We start from the raw sequence: 14,247 nt of genomic DNA, 5'->3' as shown, positions 1-14,247 counted from the left end.
AAGCAAATAAAATGTGTTGTTATATAACAAATACAAACATATAATCATTGATATGGTGACGTTTGGAGATGTTTATGCGAGCGTTTATGGAAGGAGTCTCCAGTGTCAGAGCTTTTCTGGTTTCTCTCTAATAGACAAACTGCATTTTTTTTTTTCTCTTATTAACTTCATGAGACTGTTTATAGTTGCAATAATGCAACATTAAATGCAACTATAAATGGATAAAACATACAATAAATAAATAAATATTACAGTACAATGACTTTATGTTATAAGAAAATAATCAGTAATCCAGGTAGGGTGATGTGGCTCACCTCAAAGTGGATTATTTTCCCATAACAGAGCATCATGGGAGCATTGTTTTTTGTTTTTTTTTTTCAATATAGTGGAACTCATTAAAGTTCAGTTGATGTTCGATTTTAGTTATACGGAGCCTTTTCCTAGTTGTTTACCCACACAACTGAGGAAAATGTGGACATACCTGACAGTTTTGTCTCGTTTCCTGACAGTTTATTTTGATTAAACCGAAACTGTTCGAATCTTTACCTCAGTTATTAGCTCGCTAAATGCTTGCTGTCTGTGTTTCTCAGTTGCCAAGCAACAACTTTAACCACTTAAAATGGACCTAAATTCGAAATTTGATGCTTCAGAAATTTGTCACTTAGTGTTATGGACACTAATATTATACTATATCTAGAAAATGGAACGTTTTTGAGATATTCTCTTCACTTAAAATGATTGAAAAATATATTTTTTCAATAATTCATCCTTTACTAGTCTTGCGTTTGTCCAATTTAAATTCTTTCTAGGACCCAGAGGCGTGTCTTGCTATATAGTAGCCGCTTATTATCAGCAAACATGGTTCATCAGTGTGTTTTTGTCTGTGCGATTGTTCCCAAAGGTTATTTATTTGGAAAGTTTATTCATTTGGAAAAGGGTTGGAGTTTAAGTTGGTGGTTATTTGACAGGCACTTTTTTCAAAGGAGTTTTTTTTTTTTCACCAACTTGGGCCAGTTCAATGTTGAGATTAGATAAGATAAGATAAGATAAGATAAAAACTTTATTGATCCCACACTGGGGAAATTCCCTCGTTACAACATCTCAATTACACACACACACACACACACACACACACACACAAAATAAAAACAGATAAAAAAAAGAATACACATTAAATAGGAATAGAATTGAAAAAAGAAAGGATGTGTTGCTACCTCAGACTGATCGAGAACGCGGTATCCGATATTACACTTATTAATTTTACACTCTCTGTCGCCATCGACAACGCTGACGGTTGACCTCGTCCCAAACGTGTACACCGTATCTCTAAAAGCGCACGGCATCTCGTTGACATGCGTGGGACAAACTCCCTCTCATCTCGAAACGGTTCTCCATATTTAGCTAGTTCACTAAGCTACTGTCAAGTTGGTTTAGATTCGGTGGCATTGTGGCATGGCATATCTGGAATGCTATTGGCTGTTGTGTAAATCAGTCAAGCGCTTCAAACATGTCTTCAAAGGAAATACATCAGCATGTGGAAACAGATCATGGCTTTTCTGGATGAGCGTGATGAATGCAGCATCATTAGTGCTCATCACTAGAATTCATTACATTAGTAGCGGTATTCTGCGTATGAGCAAATGGACAAATAACACTCCGTGTGTGTGTGTGTGTGTGGACAAGTGTGCATTGTAACTGAATTCCTTTCTCTAGGCGACGTGGAGCAAGTAGCCGGCCTGTAACACAAAACCAGCCAGGTTAGAAGGAACATGTGCTGCAAGCTGAGAATCCGTCTCTCTATGACCGTGTCTAATACGGGGGGCGGGGGGGAATCCACTCACGCACTCGTCTTTCCCCAGTTGGGCTTGAGATTTTGTGTGGATTTGGGCTTGTGTAGGAGGTGAGGATATCGGAAATGTTCGAGTTTAAAAAGCCCCCAGACTTGTCTTATTGTTAGCTTATGGTATGGATACATGTGCGCGGGTGGACAACCGCTCCGAGACCTTTTTTCTTTTTTTTCCTCCCCACTTACTGCTGCCCTGGAGGACTTCTAATGAGATCTGTAAGCTTTTATTTTCCCATGCTCTTTTCAACACACACACACACACGCAAGCACACGATATGCACGTGGACACACACTCATACATACGCAAAGGTGGTCCGATGATGGATCAAACCCTTGATACATCTCTCTCTCTCTCTCTCACATACACACACAGCTGTGAAGCGTTCATTCTCCACATTCTCCACCGTGTTGATGATGGAACACAGCAGTCACAACTCCCATTTCTAATAATACTTTGGAGACCTGGGATACAATAGCATTATAAACACACCAACAGCATTATTCTGTCGACCCCATAACCTCCGCCTCTGCTTCATACACACACACACACACACACACACATACACACTGTCCTGAGTGGGATGATGTTCTACAAGGATACAGATGTTCCTCAATTACTTCCATCAGCACTTAAGGATCATGTTAGCCCTTTCCACAACTATTTGGTTGGCTCCTTCGGAAAGTTTACATCAGTCAAACAAGCCTCCACCCTTCACATAGGAAATGACAACAACCTACACGATACCACGTACACAGTTTCTATCAGGGCTGATCATCATTGTGCAATATTCGACATTTTTTTGGAGCACAGAGTGAAATAGTATAAAATGTGTTACTTTTAATGACGAATAAACCTTTCATTTCAATGAATATTTGTTTTGATGGGTTTTTCCCCCCTTTTCTATTCCTTAATATAGTTTTTTTTCAGTGCATGCAGGTTACATACCATGTAAAGCGATTGTTGGTGTTAGAAAGTTGCTAGATAAATTGAACACATGTAGTGTAATCCATCCATCCATTTTCTGCACCGCTTATCCTACACAGGGCCACGGGGAGTCCAGAGCCTATCCCAGGAAACTCGGGGCATCCTAAATGATCCCTTAAAGGGGTACCAACCCATTGCAGGGCACAACAACACACACACTCATACACTACGGACAATTTCGAGATACCAAACAGCCTACGACGCATGTCTTTGGACTGGGGGAGGAAACCGGAGTACACGTAGGAAACCCCCGAAACACGTGGAGAACACGCAAACTCCACGGACACGGGGCGGAGACGGGATTCGAACCCCCGACCGTGGAGGTGCGAGGCCAAACGTGCTAACCGCTAAGCCACATATCACAGAATGTAGTTCATGATTCAGTTTGCATTTGAGTATTTCTTTGCTTTCTTTCTTCTTTCTTTCTTTCTTTCTTTCAAACTTTTATAAAGCCTTTAAACAAATACTATAAATATCAAGTGAACTAAATATCCCTTAGGAGCGTTGGGGATCATTTAGGATTAGGAAATGTGGGCTTCATTTAAACGAAATCTCATCAAAAAGGCTTTTGGCATTTAGGAAAATATATAAAGAAACATTTTTTTTGGAAACTTGTTCCTGATTCATTGCAGTTCTGGCACAGTGTAACTGTCGGACTGTTTGTGGAGTCAAGCCTGCGTGTGTTTATGATTTATGAAACACACACAGAGGATCTTTCCTCACATTTATTAAAGGACTAATGCTAATAATGGTCGACAACTACTAGGAATAATAATACAAACTAGGTCATCTTTCATTACGCATTCGCGGTGTACGCTTCGAGGAAGGAAGCAAGTGTGTAGAGTCAGCGTCGTATTTACTTTGGGCAATCCAAGAATCAACGCTATAGTCCATAACAAGGTGCAGTACACAGTTAAAATAAAACAAATACCCGGTTAAACACTGCTCAGAACTGCGCAACACACTCGGCAAGACTTCGACATGACAAATAGAAATAACTGAGTATATATGTAACCTAATTAAAGGCTGAACAGCGTGGTGGAGTACAGTGTCACAGTGCCTTACATGCAGGTGATGGCAAGGGTGTTAACTTTCCTTTCTGAGAGTTCACCCATGAGATACAATCACTGACGTGAGTCTGTGCAAACAAATTCCTGTCGTAGAGATACGGGACAGCGTTTAAGAAAGTGAAAAAGGGAGTCCAAACTGAAACGGCGAATTAAACAGAATCATACGGACAAAAGACTGAACATGTGGGAAGCTGTATCACTCGGCAGGAAACAAACGCTGTGGACGCATGAGATTTGTGTCATCATTCAGTATGTGGTCACATCATCACCGCCATCTGTCCTGCGTAGATGTGAACATTACATGAACACGATAAGTGCTTTAATCACTAATGAAGGCTAAAGCGGACCGGTAGTAACCTCAGGGAAGTTGTGTGATTGGTTAGCTGTCTCAGTATTTCCAATGTAGGTTACTGGAAGTTTTTAATAAGCTTAGTGATGGGATCTTGTGCTTCCGTTATGCCTTGATAAGCCGGTCTTAGGTTTATAAGGGAGAATCTGAGAAAGGTAGTGATGGTCTATAGCAAGAATCAAACACAAGGTTAAACCAGTGTAATCCATAACCGTGACGTCCAACGGGACGCTTCTTTTTTTGTTTTGCTGAGTATACAACTAATTAAGGGGAAACGAGTAAAAGGTGCTCACAATCAGAAAGATTAGCTAATCAGGAGATAAGGATCGAGGCAGGTGATGCTGTGTCAATATTGGAACCGTGACATGTTTTAAGGAGAAACTATAAACGTGAAGGGTTGAATGGTTTAACATGGATTTTTTTGAGTCCATTTCGAAGATTTCGTACAGAAATCTGCCGGTCTCTAATGGAGACCTTGCGCTTAGGCTGTAATTCTGTGGTGATTCAATTGTCCTGATGGATTTCTGTGACCTTCACGGAACACGAAGAACACATAATTATTTAGCAAGAACTAATCTTTCATTAAATTACAGTTTGATGAATGACACATTTAATACAGTATATCATTTATCTGTAACTTTAGCAGGAACGAGTTGGCTCTCAGAAACCATATTGATAGGAATATATCTAATGTAAGCCAGTAAGCATTAAACTTGTGGTGATGCTCAGCGGTCAGAAGGTTGAGACATCAAATCCCAGCACCGCTAACCGGTCACTGTTGGGGTTTTGAGAGCGAGAGAGCGAGAGAGAGAGAGCTGCTCTATTCAGCTGTAAGTCACTTTGAGTAAAAGCATCTGCCGAACGTAAACCATTAAGTTAGGTCTCATAAGGAAGTGGGCAGGGGTGTCTCAGCGGTCCAGGCTCTCTGACCTACTGATCAGAAGATTAAAAAGAGTCCAGTTCACAGCAACCGCCTACTCTACGACTGCCAGTTCATTGATAAAGAACATCAACTGTTGAGTTTGATAAAAATCAGCCAAGGAATGAATGATTTGCAGTGAAACAGCATTTCTAATGTTTATTTTTCCACCACGGTTGATGTCAGCATACAAGAATAAGGAAATCGTTACACTCTTAACTTTCTATTATGCACTTAAAGGTGGACATCACAAAAATATTTCTAGAAGCATTTTTATCCCTTTAAATGAGCTGCAGGATTTTACAGCAGAGAAATGTCACACTAAGTCCTACAATTAACTGCTTTAATTTCCAGATTACATTCAGTAAAATAGAGTATTTAAAAAAAAAAAGTGTTGTTTTCCTTATCCTTTTACCCTTTTATTATTATTATTATTATTATTATTATTACTATTATTATTCAATCATTCTTCTTAAAGTTCATTACTCAGTAAACACAAGGAATCATTACTTATTACTCATTATTAATAGCAAGGAATTATTCAGGAACTGCAGTGAATCTATTAGGAAAGGCGAGTAGGTACGGCCGTGAGAAACGTGCGTCTGGATGTGTGGGCAGATTTCTGTGTGTTTAAGGAGATACTCATACAATGCATTCTGCATAGAATTCCGGACCCACCTACACTTAGAAAACAAAGTTCCTTATACCAAGTTTCCGTGAAACTCTCAAAACAGAAGGTGTGGACTAATTTTCTAGAACGGCAACTACCCTGTCAGTAGTTCTGACTGTAACGTAAAGGATTATTAAATTAACGTGCTCACTTTAATGCATTATCATTTCTATAGTAACAGCTGGATTACACGGTCTAGTATGGAAGATGGTGTACATACTCTTTTTCTTTTTTCTTTTAAATGATTTAACAAAGAAAAACTATAGTTAATTAATGTGGTGAAGTTTTTTTTTTTTTTTTTTAATGGTTTATGGTTTATATATAGCATTTATGGAAGGAGTCTCCAGTGTCAGCACTTTGTATCATGTTTGTTTCTTTTCACATTTTTTTTTTTTTTGGTCTTATTAACTTCAAGTGAGAATTAAAGAGATGCTGGTGATGGAACAGCTGTTTATGGCTGCTCTAATGTCAACGATAACAGGAACTAACTTGTTTCGCAGACATTCCAGAACCTGAACTGTAGCTAGAAATGGTTAAAAAGTTTTGCCGTTCGTTAATAAATGAAAACTATTGATATCTGGTAAATTGCCGTGGTAGACGAGGAATACCACACTTCAGGCTTTGTTCTTATAGGGAAAATAATCAACTTCATTGGGGTAATGTACAGAATTACACCTCCATGATTAACAGCATGGCCCATCATGTTTTATTCCTTACATACAGTACCATAAATAGTTCTCTGGTTTAAATTTCACCTGTAGAACCTTAAAACTGAAGGGATTGTTTTCAGAAAATTTAGAAAAGAACCTTTAACTAGGCAAAGAAACAAAAAAAAAAAACCAACCCTTGAGAACCAAGTTCTTTAGAGCATTGTTTTCCTTCCTTTTCTTGTTGATGTTTGAAAAGACAAAACCGATCTCAGGACAGTACAGAACATTGACTAATCCTGACCAGAGTCTGACTCCTGGCAAAGTGGTTTTCACGAGAGCAAATTCTACAGTCCCAGATCCGAGGCCCACTGCTCGACTCATGTTCTTGTTTTCCATGCTCTAGGCAAGCACACTTGACTTGATTCAGGTGTTTTCTTGCAGGAGAAATATGGTACCGTGTTAGAGGATTAGAAAGCATTGCTGTTTAACTCTTGGACATGATTGAATAATGTGACTCATGACTTATTCTCATGATTCAAACCAGACACTTTTACGAATGTGGACATCTGTGTAGCGCTCTCCGGGAGGAATGTCAAAACGTCACTCCTCCCTTAAACTCACCTGGCCCGCTGATGCAACCTCGGCGCTGGTTTGTGACGGAGGTCGACGCTTACGTAAAAGCATTTATGGGTCAGTTACAGCTCAGAGGTCGACTTGTGCTGTGTGTTTTAAAAGCTGGACTTTGTGGGGTATGACGGTGATTGTCTAGCTTTGAATGAACTGTAACATCCAGGCTTTACAATGTGCTCTCCGGTCTGCGAACCCTGCGGGTGTTCTTTCAGTCTTGGGACATAATGTATGACATAACTAAAAGTTCAAAAGCATTCTATGTCTTTTCTCTCTCGAAACCTTCTTTCCAAATGTTCCTGTCTCTCTCTCTTTTTCCTTGTGTGTGTGTGTGTGTGTGTGTGTGTGTGTCTCTCTCTCTCTGGCTTCATGTCTGTTCTTGCAGCAACGCAACTGGTAATCCAACAAATCAGTGTCTCGCTAGAAAACCCACACCTCTGCAATTATTGAACACAGCCTTTGAGCCACTAGGTGTAATAGTCCACTAATAGTCATGACTAATCACCACTAGCCCTATATACACTCCTGCCTTACAACCAGCAGGAGGCCTCATCACAGGCAAGGACAAATTAGGCCAATACTATTAATAATAATAATAATAACAACACTATATTATACTATTACAATATGATAGTATTATAATAATAGTATAATAACACATCTGACATACAACATATTTAATACATGACATCATCAGTCATCTAATCATCACCTAACTCCCAGCTTATTATTTGCTTAGGCACGTTATTTAGTAAATTATTCAGTAACTACACTGAAACGAATAAAAGATGTGTTACGAGAGTGGGAAATGTCCAGCTAACGAAATCGAGCACTACGTGGCTTCACAACGTTGAGAAGGATTTATCGACCTATGTTACGTGTAGTAGAAAAGAAGTAAAGAAAAGGAGAAAACCGAGAAAAACAAGCAACGGAACGTGAAAACTAGGTCTATAAGGTATATTTTAGCTTGTTTTGTCATGCTAGCAGCAGTTGATCAGTCAGCTAGTCAGTTAACTAACACACACACACACACACACACACACACACACAAATCTGTCAGCATACAAAGCCTGAATGTTGACGAACTTAAGAAATCTGTAGCTGATAAGATTTTTAAGGCCCTTAAACCAACTGATGGGTCTTTTTTTAGGCCTTTATTCCTGGTTGGATATGAACTAGCAAGTGTTTTTATTTTTATTTATTTAAAAAAATTGTTTACAATGCCTAGAAGCATTGTAACCTTTATTCGTGGTTGAAAACCTTAACTGTGCCAAACACTGGGGTTTTGTGCTCCTCAATTTTATCCGAAGTTAGCATACAAAGGCAGCATTTTGTGAGCAAGCATTTTTACAGCTAGTCTGTTAGCTAGCTAGCTAGCTAGCAAGCTAGCAAACAAACAGACAACACTTTTCACCCATAAATATTTCATTTCATTTTTCAGGAATTACAGACTGTCAAGTTAGTTAGTAACCAAGCTACGGCAGAAAGATAAACGGCACAGCCAGCTTGCATGAGCGTGAGCAAAGCAGAATTGTGTACGCTAGTCCGCTAAAATGGATTAGTATTGCCCATGCCAACATAAATACGTGACGCTCTGAAGTAACACCTACAATATTACATGCAAGGAAGTAAAAGCTCACATTATCCCAAACATTATGATGCTTTAAGATGAATCATTGAATCGAACACGATTTAGTTACCTTTCAACTGTTCTTCTACTCAGTACTCGTTCTTATAATCACATGTCTAGGACGCTATGTTCAGAATAAACAAGTATATTCTTCAGGGCCTCGGTGGCTCACACAGATATGGCTACAACCTCAATAGATCATCAGACCATCTAATTTTCTACTCATCGGTTCCCTTTTTTTTTTTATATATTTTGTGCTTAATTGCTACAGGCTTTTCGCACACACTGTCATGTTAGGATTGAAGTCTGTAAATCTGTACGATGGAGATGATCAGGGATCTAGTAAGGCAGGATGGACACTTAGATCAGATTCCGTGATGTGTCCCTAAACAGTACCCGAGGTACTTGAGTATAATTGTTTGTAATTGTAATTAATTAATGGCGGAGACTCTGTGGAGTCTGTTGGAAGTGTGAGATGGGTGATCACGTTGTTCAGGGTTGGCTTGTCTCCCAACGCCTCCAGGTTTGACCTTAATCTTTCAGAGAGATGCAGCAGACAGGTCTGTGTGCATACCTGAGTTCTGCCTACAACAGAGACTTTATGCTTCTTCTAACATGTAAATGTAAACATGTAAAAATGTCTGTATATATTATAAACGGTATTTATTCAGAAGCAGGGCTGAATCGTTTAAATAACAATTACTCATGACGATTATCTTAGCTTAGGAATACAGTGGTTAGACTTTTATTATCTTAAATATAGAGAATGCATGATATGCCTGTATTCTCAAAAGGAATACATATAAACCATATGCAAGTCATCGCAGGTGAAGCCTACCACTAGGACTGGCCAAACAATAAAAACATTATTATTATTATTATTATTATTATTATTATTATTATTATTAATAATAATAAATAGCTTTATTATTATTATTATTATCATTATTATTATTATTATTGTTAATAAATAGCATTATTATTATTATTATTATTATTATTATTATTATTATTATTATTATTATTATTATTTATTTTTTTTATAACCTTTTTTCTTTAACAGCCAGCAGGGGTTCCATCACATTGCCAATAATAAATACACTATATTATATATTACATTATGATTATCATATATAAAATTTATGCTATTATAAGTTATATACTTTAAGTTATATATAATAGTATAATTAAAAAGTCAAGAACTGAGGATAGGTCAAGTTAAACACCCATCGAGTCGGCGTGATTAAAGTTTTATGGAACAGTGTTCCTGAATTTAGGGCTGATCCATCGTCTGAGCTGCAAGTGATCCACAGAATAATGGTCAGTAATACCTGGTAACGGAGGAAGAAAGTTATTTTCCAACAACAGCACATAGTTTTTATCCGTTTATAGTTACAGTTAACGTTATGACGCCTCGGTGAAAAAAAGGTAGTTCCTGTTCTCACTACGGTTCCCGCACCAGCCTCGCTTTCTCTCTTAGATGAAGTTAATACCAAGTTATATGGAAGCCCAGAACTTTATTTCTCACAATTTGGAGTTGAAATTCACAATTCTGCCTTTTTTCCTCCCAGTTTTCGAGTTAACATCTCACGATTGATACTTTTTCTCGCAATTCAGACACCCACTGGACGCGGTACTTGAAATGTGACCAACTTCAGCTACCGAACGTGTGTTAGCGTCTGGTTTTCCTTGCCTTGACTAGCTGATGAGTGTTGTTCTCACTGTGTATATGGATATTTTATGATGGACGCTTTGTCCATGCATTCTTTGTACCTCGCTAAATGTCAGTCGGATGTGTAAATTGCGAGAATCGTGAGAAATGAAGTCAAAATTGTGCAATATGAGCTCGCGACTGTGGGGGAAAAAAATGTCAGAATTACTATATGTAAATTTGCATATAGTCAAATCCCGCCCCGCCCCCCCCCCCCCCCCATCCCCAGCATGTTGCAGAGAAACCAGAAAACCCGCCATCCTGAAGACTTGTGTCAGAAAATGTAAAGTTACAGCTTTACCTCTGACTGTTACAAAGCTCTGACACTGGAGACTCCTTCCAGAAATGTTCAATAAACTCCTTACAGAAAACTTTCCCATATCGACAATTACACATGCTTTCCAATGGAGCGTTCACTGTCCAAATACTATTACTGATGAGCCCTAGAGCTATGATCAAGAATCTCATGCACTTTTATAGATATTTGTTGTTGTTCTGAAAACGCTTCCTCCTGAGCCAAATCCGGCTAGGCCGAATAATCCTTCCAGCAGACTTGAGCACTGTGTTTGATAAGTAGCTTCTCATTCATCAGTCAGCGCACAAACTGTGATCTTTTCCAAAGAGATTTAAGCGCCTGCGAGAAAACAAAACGTAAGTGCATAGGAGGACAATAATGGACATATGGCGCCAAATAAAACACCAGCATCTCTTTTTCTTTCTGTGCCTCTCTCTATCTCCCTTTCTCTCATACTCTTTCTCTCTCACGTCTTGTCAACAGCCTGTTTTTCCTTGGAGCGCTGCAGAGCCCAGGGGTTGTGTTATGACAGAGATTCTTTTGTTTGGATTATGAGACAGCGGCGAGAGCAACAACAGTCCACTGCGCTGTTTTCACTGACAGAGGAACAATATTTTCATAAGGTGTTTCTCATCTCCTTCCGCTGGCTGATCAGAGAGAGAGAGAGAGAGAGAGAGAGAGAGAGAGAGACGACTGATTGAGACATGCAGGATCCATTTGCAACCCACACAAAAACACTTCCTCGCCCCTGTACGTCCTGGACTGTGCTTCTTAAAGCACTCGAAGTGTGCGGTTTGCTCAGAAGAGCATTAGCTAATGCATTTGGTAATTAGCTATAATAAACAACGGCCAAAGTTAGCATTAAACGCCACAATCGGGATTGTGTTTGCATCGGCTTCGTGACATATTCCCACAGATTCATGTTTCCGAATGGCTTTTTTTTTTCCTTCTTCTTCTTCTTCTCTCCGAGAGACGAGACGTACAAGCCAAAATACTTGAGGTTTTAATGCTGTTGGCAAACCTGATACACTTTTTATCCACCTAAGCTCAGGGATTATCATGTAGCAATTATATCTTATTATTTTACTACTTTATAACTGCTGCGAGTTTTTCAGTAACTATAGTATATACTATAACTGTAATAAAACTAATGGTAGGCGTGACAAAGTGAGGGATGTAAGGAAGGTTTAAATATAGCTTTTTGTAGCTGCCTGTTGCCCTTTAGGTAACTGATTCCTTTGGGCTTCAAAGAGATAATCGCAAGAACCTGATTGGCGGTGCAGAGTTTAGCGATGCCGATATTGAGCTCAGGTTACTGTTTGTGTAAGTTCGGATTTTCTCCGCGTTCTCGGGTTTCCTCCCACCTTCTAAAAACACGCCAGGTGGATTGACAACGAGTACCCGTCTTATGCCTCGCAATCCCAGGATAAATCGGTTACTGAAGATGAATGACTTCATTCTTTAGTCTTCATTTGATTACTACTAATCCGGTATACCTCCGGATTTCACTCGATATGATACCATTTTGATTCAATTCATAAGGCAATGATCTGACATTTGTCTATACCTATAAATCTGCTTCGATGGCACATTATGATTTGATTTGATTTCATTTACTAGCTACCAGATCGACACGTGACCTACTTTGTTCAAAATCTGGGGCAGACCTAGCGTGACTTCGCTAATAATGATGACGATTTGAAAAGTAAGACTCGCCACCAAATCACCACACTAGCCTTTTTAAATATATATATTTGCATGAATTATCTTTATTTTTCGATTGTAATCAACTTACAGTATAATCGAAAAATGACAAACAGCTGGTGTGTAAAAAAAAAACAAAAAAAACCCATATAGCTAGTCCTATTGATATGCACTTACACAAGCACAGCATATACTTCATTAACTGCATTCAAAGGTCAGATAAGGCCACACACACACACACAAAAAAACAAAAACAAACAAAAAAAAACATTCATGCATTCGGCATCTTGTTAGGCAACATGCTCTTCATATTCTATTCCAGACTCAGGTCAAAGGCCAGCCCTTTAGTTCACTGTGTGTTTTCCATCAGATGATGTCTCATGAGAAACCAACAGTTCATAAAGGGTAAAGAGTAAAGGCTGGCGGTGTATTCTCAACCCATTAAAAGCTCTGTTATCTACATCTTAACATCTCAACACAGGCCTCAGAAAGGAACGATAAGCAAATACTTGTCTTATGCATGGTGTTGGAAATATGGCTTAGGAAATCCTGCCCCCTAGTGGAGAGAAGACACGTAACTACAAGCAGAGTTAGGTTTCATAATAATGACATATGATGAATGTTATTCATAGTAAACCCTGCCCAAAAGCAGCATGTGAGCAAGAATATTTCCTGTCCACCAAAAATAACCAGCCCTGTTTCTAAAATAGTGCCCTACTCCCTGTTCCCTATAAATGTCAAAGTGTACTATTGATATTCTCTACCATCTAGGGGACATCATTCATGAACACACTGGATTTATTTCATAGCTACAAAACGGCAACGCGTCCAAAATAGTGCAGTGTGCACTGAGTAGTTTTTAGATTCTTCTTCTTCTAATTATTATTATTATTATTATTATTATTATTATTATTATTATTATTATTATGTTCTGAAATCAAGAGGATCAAAATAAATCTGTTTACGGCTGCCGTAACGTAAGTGATAACAGGAACGGACTTGTTTCACAGACAATATTAAATGTTGATGTGGTGTTTGTGAATGAATTAATCAATTGTAATCACGGGCATTACAATGTACGGTATACAGCCCCCTCCGAAAGTATTGGAACGGAAGGTCAGCTCTATTGTTTCATTTCGTCATACTAACATCCGGACGTGTTAAACGACTGAGAACGTGGCACCTTTTGTTTGAACCCACCCGTTTTTTCAAGTGATCAAAAATATCGGAACGCGCGACTGATGTTCCGATATCGACCGGTGACTGTTGCTTCTTGCTGCCCAGGTGTGCCCTGTTAAATTCATCGTTTAAACAATCAATAGCTCAGAATGTCTACACGTGGTTCGAGCCAAAGGTTTCGCCTGTGAAGACTGCATTTGTTGTTCAAAAAGGACGAACCGACATGAAGACTGTGGGAGAAAAGCGAGCCATTTTGAAGTCCCCTTTTGGGCAGGACTGTATGACCCACCCCCATGTTGTTGATTATTTTCCTATAACAGCACATCCCCAAGTGTTTTATTCCTTACATTGCCTGCTGGCGCAGTATACAAGTAATCGCTCCTCACACGGACAGCCTCTACGTGTAAAATATCGCGCATGAAGACTTCAGTGTGTCATCACTGTTTATAAAACTGATCGTGGACTAGAGCAGGACTTAACAGAACGGTGGAGCTCAGGGAATTGTGAATGGGTGCTTTTACAGCGTTATCAGGCTTTTCTTATTTTAAAAACACTACCGTGAATAAAAGTCTGATTATTACATATAGCGCAAGAAAAGAGAAAAGACTGCAG

Source organism: Ictalurus furcatus, chromosome 26 (assembly GCF_023375685.1).
Source record: "Ictalurus furcatus strain D&B chromosome 26, Billie_1.0, whole genome shotgun sequence".
Classification (NCBI taxonomy): Eukaryota; Metazoa; Chordata; class Actinopteri; order Siluriformes; family Ictaluridae; genus Ictalurus; species Ictalurus furcatus.
This window is presented reverse-complemented; position numbering follows the sequence as displayed.